Raw genomic sequence first — 8,932 nt, forward strand, 5'->3', positions numbered from 1 at the left:
ATTTTTTTTAGTGAAAAATGATTTTTTGGGCCCTTAAGTTTAAATTTACAAAAGTTGTACATATTTTCTCATAAAATAAATAATTGAAGTTGTACTTTAATTATTTATAGTAAATGATGATTTACAAGATATTCGGTTATAAATAAATTAATTAGAAAGTAGACAAAAGAGTTAGTATACTTTGTTGATTTAGTTTATAATCGTGGCGGTTAGTGATTCGATCAAGATATATAATATTGGATCAATTGGTTATTGTGATAATTAGTTGATGGTGTATTATATATGATATTATGCATGAAAGATGATCAAAAGCCCAAGCCCAATTTGCTAGGTATATGCTAGGATATTTTGTGTTGAATGATTGTAATAATTATCAATTTTCAAGTGAGCTTGGTTTATGGCCCGTTCCCACCCCATGAGATTTATCCCTATTTGCAATGGATATTTAATTGTAAATATTAGTATAGTGGAAGATCAAGATTGGAAGATAGTGGTCTTGATGATTATGAAGATCGAAGACATGTAAATATTGGAGGCTAATGGAATAGTTGCATTTGCATCACATGCATTTCCCTAGGATTGGACCTAGGCCCGTGTTTAGCTCACACAGGCCATTAGTTTTGGGGCGATTGATCATCCTTGTTTAGTTTTTTGTTTATAATATATGCATGATATGTTATAAATAATGAGTATGTGCTTTATTATTATGATAATAAAAAAGTTGCATGAATCCGGCAAAAATACGATCAAACATGGCGAGTTTTTAATAAAATTAATGAAGAGACCTTTCAAAATTAAAAACCTTTATTTTGAATAAGATTCAAAATTAATATCAAGTCCGAAAAGGGGAATTATAAAGGTGTTTATAATTTCCATGTCTTCCATCGACAATGGGTGCATGATGAACACTACCCGTGTTCGAGGCTCGACACATATTATTGGGGAGGCCCTGGATACCGGAAAGTTGTGACATTCATTGACTTTGTGATGTGAACTACGTAGAACTGCCATGATTTCGGCTCATATTATTGAGGGAACTCATGGCGACCGTCCATTAAGGTTTAACATCGATGGGTAAGGCTTGACACGTAAAGATGAACGACGTCATATTATTGGGTCCTAATCAAACGTGAGACAAAAGTTTACGTAGAGGGTTGCATGGAGATGCAATTGGAAACTACCTTTTATGAATTATGATTGGTTGATATTGTAGAGCCCAAAATCAATACACGTAAAACTCATTCATTATTTAATTGTCAAATCATTTATTTAATTTAAAATGAGTTTTAGTGATGCATGCTTTATCCAAATGCATTATTTTAAATTTATTATGTTTATGTGATGCACGTTAAACGTTTTCTTGAGTTTCATGTTTCAGGTGATTATTCGATGCGGGATCGAGAAAAAAGACCGGTGACGATTTTGACAATTTTTAAATGTGGTATTTTATTTTTAAGTTAAGGTTGGGGCATATTAATTAATTTAATAAGTTTCAGCATTTTAAAGCCTAAATTATGTATTTAGTGAGTTTAGAATTTTAAAACTTTTAAAGTTGGCTTTGTGCATTTTATTTTGTTAAAGAGGAGAATTTTATAAAATCAGTGTGTATTTATTTTAATTGAGGAGTTTGATTAAATTGGTGTGGGTTAACCTTTTAATTAATACTTTAATTAGTTAATTTAGCAATAATTTCTCCTAATTAAAATACACACACACGTTACACACACTCACACACACGTACACGTTTTTACACACACCAAAACACACAACACACACTTACACGTTTTATTTTTCAGAATTTTTGAGCAAAACTAGGGTTCTTGAAGGAGAGAGCAGCCGCCCCAATCCCTTCAGTATTCCAGCAAATTTTCGTGAATTTTATTTCAAGGAAACCGTGCAACGTTCGTCCCGGATCAACCCTCGCTCCGTTCCCGCATCAGTGTCGTCGTTTCGGTAACGTTAAAGATTCAAACGCATGTATATTCTTTCGTTTTATGCATCGATCTCATCATAATAGATATATTGATGTATGTTATGCGTGAAAGTTTGATTATTATGAACAAAGTTTGAGCGATTATGTTTTGAATCGATTTCTGAAACTTTTTAGATCTCAAGAAAACGTTTTTGCTGTCATTTTAAAAACTGCGATTTTTTGGTCACATTTCTGGAAAACTTTTCAACATATAAAACGTAGCACTCTTCAATACCTTCGATTTGATATATAATTCGTAATTTTTGGATAAGAAACGTGTGAGTTATGATTGTTTTTGTGGGACTGCTCAAACTGAAATTTTCTGAAAATATGTTCATTATATGTTCTTGAAGTTTTATTGTTTCAAGCTTTGTTGGGGATCAATGGATGACCATTTCTTCATTTAAGTATGTTTAGTATGATGTTGAGATGGTTTTTGGTGTGTCGGTTCGCATCGATAGGTACTTGTTTCCATTAGAAGTCGTAGGACGCCTTTTGGTGTCAAATGTCGTGTTCACGGATTGGGTTGCACTGTTTTTTATGCGTAATTGTTTTGGGGCGTTTGTACTGGTTTGATTCAATGTAATAGCATCCTAGAATGAGTCTTGAGGTGTTGGTTCATGGTCCTTAGGCTTGGATTGGAAGTGTGAATCAATAAGTTAATGAATTTTTCGCGAGTTTGCAAATCCAGCACCAACCCGGACCCTGACACGGAGTCTGTGTCCTTTTTCCCTTCGAAATGTGATTTTCCATCACCTACCCGTACCCCTACCCAGACCCTAACACGGGGTCTGTGTACCCCTTTAAAAAATATATAATTTTTTTTTTTAATTTGCTTCGGGGTTCTATATCATGGTTTAACACGATGGTTAAAATTTATTTATGTAAAAATATAGGATTTGTTTTGGGGTTATTAATATAAAATATAGGATATGTTTTGGGGGTTCTATGTCATGGTTTAGTACGATGATTAAACGAGGTCAATTCTCGAGCGATTTAGAATGTCATAAGCTGTTTATTTACTTCGGTGGTGAGCACGAGTACCTACGTCTAAGCAATGAAAGATAAGGGTTTGAACTCATGTTAGCATGTGCAGCAATGGCCCCAATCGAGATCCAACGAATCCCTCAACGCCAAGTAAGTATGTTCGACGTGCAAAGAAAATATTTTAAGTTTTTGAGGTATGCTAAATGTCTTGTGACCAAATTATGTATGGGTTTGGAAGTCGGTGAACGTGGCAGAAGACCTCTCCACCCCGTTAAAGTATGAACGGGTTAAGATCAGGATTGGAAAGCGGTAAAGCATGATCAAGGACCAATCCACCCTTTAAAGTATGAACGGGGATCTCATGTAGTTGAGATTGGAAAGCTGTAAAGTATGACCACGGACCAATCCACCCAGTACTGTAGTTTAGTCTGATCAGGAACTTTTATGTATTGGTCACTTGCTTTGAAACATGCCTCTATGCAAAATTATGTTGTATATGCTCAAGTATGTATGAAGCAAGAATGTTTACGAAACGTTTTATGTTGATGGCACGTCTATGTATGTATGTACGTATGTTCAAGCTTATGTATGAGACGTTCAAATTTCATGTATGTACGCTCTATTTTAAAGATGCATGTGGTTTTATTACGTATTACTCGATACTTCCAGTTTATACATGTTGAGTCTTTAGACTCACTAGACTTGATCGATGCAGGTGATGATGAGTTTGAGGATGCGAGGGGTGGGGACCAATGAGCCGGCTTGGACTGTGCAGGAGGCTAAACCCGAGGACCGCCCACGTTTTATTTTAAGATTTTAAGCATGACAAATTTTAATACTCTGATTTCAAGTTTGGTTTACGATATTCAAACACGTATTTTTCTTTAGCAAAACTTTGATTGTGATCTTTATTTTGCAAATATTTTGGATGAATAGTTTAATGATTTCAAAAATTGAATGTTTGTTTCTTGTTTAAAGAAAATTTTTATTTTCCGCAAATTTCAAAATTGTTCAAAGCACGGTACGTTACAGTTGGTATCAGAGTGGTGTTCTTGTAAAGGGTTATGCCTACTGCCAGTTGGGAGAAGCTCACGAAGTCACACCTCAAGTCTGTAAGTTTTAAAGTTTTAAATTATGTTATGTAGTAAGCATTAAGTCATGATTTCAGCATGTTCATGTTTAAGTTCACATTACGTGCATCATATGCTATCGTTATTATATTCATGCACATTGGGTTTGCGTGTTGGGAAAATGTTGGAGCAGTATGCCTCCTAGACGTAGGATTGTGCGTGGAGCAGGAGAGGAGGACAGAGAGTCTCAGAATAGCGAGAGAGCCACTCCTCCTCGTCCACCCCCAGATATGCAGGCTCAGATGCTTGTAGGGATGACTCAGTTCTTCGCGCAGTTTGCGAGAAACCAAACTACAGTGGATACAGGGGCAAGGCCTAGACCAGAGGCTGTTTATGAAAGGTTTAGGAGGATGAATCCTAAGGAGTTCTCGGGGACTACTGACCCGATGATAGCTGAAGGATGGATTAAGTCCATCGAGGTGATCTTTGCATTTATGGAGCTGCAGGTTGCAGACAGGGTCAGGTGTGCCACATTTCTACTGACAGGGGACGCCAGACTTTGGAGGGAGAACGCGTCCGTATCAGTGAATTTGCAGACCCTTTCTTGGGATGACTTTAAGGAGGTCTTTTACTCCAAGTACTTCACTGAGGAAATACGCTCTCGTCTGACCAAGGAGTTCATGTCGCTGCGACAAAGAGACAGCAGCGTTGCTGATTTCGTCAGAAAGTTTGAAAAGGGGTGTCACTTTGTGCCCCTGATTGCAAATGATGCCCGGGAGAAGTTGAGACATTTTATGGATGGGTTGCGGCCGATCTTGCGCCATGACATTCGAGTTGCTGGTCCGAAGACTTATGCAGTTGCCGTGTCGAGAGCTTTGGCGGCATGGCAGGACCAGAGGGACAATAAGGTCGATAGGTAGGGCAAGAGACCCTATCAGGCACCTTGTCTTGAGGAATCTTTGTAAGTCATTAAGAAACTTAGGATTAAGTGGATATGAGTACTGGAATTAGGTTATCTAAGACTACTTGGGTTGTGTAAGTTTTAATTTCAAGTTTATGAAATAGATGTTCATACGGGGATATTGGGTGAAATAAGAACGAAAAGGAATTAGTCGTATTCAACATAGGTTACCAATGGTCGAATATTAAGATTTTTATCGAAATAAAAATCTAAAATCTTTATATGAGGATTCTAAAATTCTATGGGTTATAAGTGAAGTTGATTTATTAGGGTTAGTCCATCATTAACAGTGGGAAACTTATTAAGTTTTATACGTTAGAATGAATTAAGTATTGAGGATACGTCAAAGTGTGACATTCGTTCCAATGAAGAAGGTCCAAGTATCATAGGCCTCAACTATAATATAATTGGGAAGGAAATAGTTTAAGCATGTTTTTCATGCTAGGAAAGTTTTATTATTTAAGCAGAAGATCAATATTATATATTTTGGGGTTTTATGGATTAAAGTTACTCGAAATTTAAGAATAGCAACAATTTTATATTCGGGATGTACTTGTCAATAGCTAAGTTACGTAAGTTTGGTGTCGTAAGGTAAAGATTCGATTCAAGGATCGTAGGTTAATATTATTATGGGGTTAAGACGAGGTTTAACTTTTGAGTGTAGTACCAAGGATAGAAGTTGATCAATAACTTTTGGTGCTAAGATTTCTTAGGTTGAACTGCATAAATACTAATGTAATAGATGGATGAACATTTCGGGTATAGTATAAGGAAAGTAAGATACGATAAGTTTGAACCTCCATTCATAATATTTGGAATTGTGAGATAAGTCAGAATTCGAGGTCATAGTAAAGTAAAACTAAGACAGCCTTCAGAAGTAGATATGGGCATTACGAATTCTTAGTTATGCCGTTTGGACTGACAAATGCTCCCGTGATTTTTTGTACCTCATTAACCGAGTATTTCAGCCCTACCTAGATCAGTTCGTCATAGTGTTCATTGACGACATTATCATTTACTCGAAGAGCCATGAGTAGCACAGTCAGCACTTGGGTACAGTTTTGCAAATCTTGCAGAGACACAAGTTGTTTGCAAAATTTAGTAAGTGTGAATTTTGGTTGGAGAAGGTAGCGTTTTTGGGTCATATAATATCTAGCAGTGGTATTGAGGTGGATCCAACTAAGGTAACAGCAGTCAAGGAATGGGTTGAACCGAAGAATGCGTCAGAGATTCGCTGTTCCTAGGCCTAGCAGGCTACTACAGGAAATTTATTCAGGGATTTTTTTCGATAGCAGTGCCGCTCACCTCATTGACCAAGAAGAATGCTAAATTCATTTGGAGTGACGAGTGCCAGAAGAGCTTCGATACTTTGAAGCATGCTCTTATTTCAGCGCCGATGTTAGCCATGCCATCAGGGCAAGGAGATTTTGTTTTATACATCGATGCATCTAAGCTAAGGTTAGGCGCACTATTGATACAGCATGGTCGGGTTATAGCTTATGTGATAAACAATAAAATTTGAACATTAATTAAATGTTTTATAATATAAATATATAGTTTTTGTTTTATTAAATGTTTAAATATTATATGTTTTATAATAATTTGTATAAAATATAAGTTGTTGTGTAATTACAAGTTTTTACTATTTTTTACAGGTTTGATAAAACAAGAATAAACTTGGCGTTGCAAACGGGATTAAGATGATTCTTGGACCTGTAGAAAGTTGATTATAATATCTACATTATTGTTGACAAGCATGAGATAAAAATCCTCTCACAATTGGGATCAAATTAAGCAACAAATAAAGTTACCAAAGGAGTGGCAGTTTTACCATGCTCTAGTATTTTGACCATATCTCTCAAATTACTCGGTCAAATGGTTTGAAAAAAATATCACAACTAGAGAACTCAATTATCCGCATGTTTTTTTTTATGTGAAGAAGCAAATTCGGAGAAGAAGATTTTCAAAAGTGATGTGTAATATAATATAATATCTTGAAACACCAATGAAGACTTATGTGTAAAAAAATAATATTTTTTTTTGTGGTTGTCTCCCCAAATTTGGCTATAAATAGGGGTGCATTGTAATGTATTGAGATATCCCTCATTCTATGAACAAACCTTTGCGTTAATAATATTTCTCTCTATATTTTTCCTTTATTTCTTCATTTAAATACAATTAGCATGTTAATTTCATATTCAAAGTTTTACACTTTGAATAATGAATAGCTAACTTCCTAAAGTTGAGATGATAAGGTGAAACTCTTGGCATGATAATAAGGTTATAAAAAGGTAAGAATCTATGTTTTATATTATTTAATCATAATTTATTGCTTATGTTATATTTATTTCTTTAAGCATTTTTATACCCTACTTATAAGTGGGAGTTTTGATTTATTGTTGCTGTATGTTACACTAAATTCTTAGAACCATTTAAATGTTAGTTTGGTATTACCAACCATTTAAAGTGGGAACCTTGATGTAGTGTTTACAAATATATATAGCACAATAAATACTTGACCACATTTATAAGTTTTGGTATATATTATATACTTATAAGATAATAATTTATAACATAATATAAATATGATTATTTAATATATTGGAATCATTTTATTAAGTGGATTCCAATATTGTTCGTTAATGTTAAAATACCAAGAGTTGATCCTTTAATCTCAACTACTTAAATTAAAATTGAAACAATTAAAATTTACCCATTATAGATTCAAACAATTAAAATTAAAAAGAAACAGAAACAAAAACAAAAACAAAACAAAAAGACATTGTAGTGGACTTGTAATTATCTTAGCTTCCCTGTGAATATGATATCGGACTCACCGAATTATACTACTTCTGGACAACCTGCTCCTGGGAGCGCTACAATCAAACTGCCAACAAGTTTTTGACGCCGTTGCCGGGGAAGTATAATTTAATTTGAAGTCTGTTTAATTTTCTTTCTTTGAATTTTTTTATTGTTTTTTTGTGTTTTTCTTCTTTTTCTTTTGCATTTGCATGAGCATTATTTGGTCACGTACACTTAGTGGTCGACTCATTCGAAATAACCCTTTATTTTTACAAACCATGGCGGAAGAACTCATCTAGGAAAATGAAGATGAAATTCAATCTCAACATGATCATGATAGGCGAAGAACGCTTAGAGATCACATGAATCCTACACGTACTAGTGCACCTTCATGTCTAATTTTTCCCCCTGATGCATCTCATTTCAATTTTAAGCCTGGTATTATCCAAATTTTACCCAACTTTAATGGCTTAGATTCTGAAAATCCATACATGCATTTACGAGAATTTGAAGAAGTGTGCAACACATATAATGATCTAAATTGTAGCATGAACACCATTTGACTTAAGCTTTTTCCTTTTTCTTTAAAAGATAAAGCTAAAACTTGGCTACAAAATCTTTGATCGGGATCCATTCGAACTTGGGATGAATTGCAACAACAATTTTTGAAAAAGTTTTTTCCATCTCATAAAACAAATTCTTTCAAAAGGCAAATCACCACTTTCACTCAAAAACAAGGAGAAATTTTTTATCAGTGTTGGGATAGATATAAAGAATTGCTTAATCTTTGTCCACATCATGGTTTTGAAATTTGGAGAGTTGTTTCTCAATTTTATGAAGGCTTAACACCTAAAGATAGGCAAATGGTTGAATTTATGTGTAATGGAACATTTGAAGATAAAGATCCAAACGAGGCACTTGAGGATCTCGATTCATTAGCTAAAAATGCTCAAAATTGAGACACTGTAGGTACAATCGAACCATCAAACAAGATTCAATCTCCCACATCTGGTGGAGGCATGTATACCCTCAAAGATGAACATGATCTGCAAGCTAGATTTACCTCTTTGGCCAGAAAAGTTGAAGAACTTGAATTGAAAAAGAATGGTCAATTAAAATATGTTCAAGAAATTACGTGTC

General features: G+C 34.8%; 1 non-coding gene across 1 annotated transcript; it reads right to left on the bottom strand.

Annotated features, from left to right (window-relative positions):
- Positions 1 to 8,488: 8,488 nt before the first annotated feature.
- LOC140991197 (small nucleolar RNA R71) lies at positions 8,489 to 8,597 on the bottom strand. The gene has a single exon (XR_012177807.1). It is a non-coding gene; the product is annotated as a small nucleolar RNA R71 (small nucleolar RNA).
- Between the last annotated feature and the right edge of the window lie 335 nt (positions 8,598 to 8,932).

The sequence above is a fragment of the Primulina huaijiensis genome, chromosome 1 (assembly GCF_012295235.1).
Source record: "Primulina huaijiensis isolate GDHJ02 chromosome 1, ASM1229523v2, whole genome shotgun sequence".
NCBI classification, from domain to species: domain Eukaryota; kingdom Viridiplantae; phylum Streptophyta; class Magnoliopsida; order Lamiales; family Gesneriaceae; genus Primulina; species Primulina huaijiensis.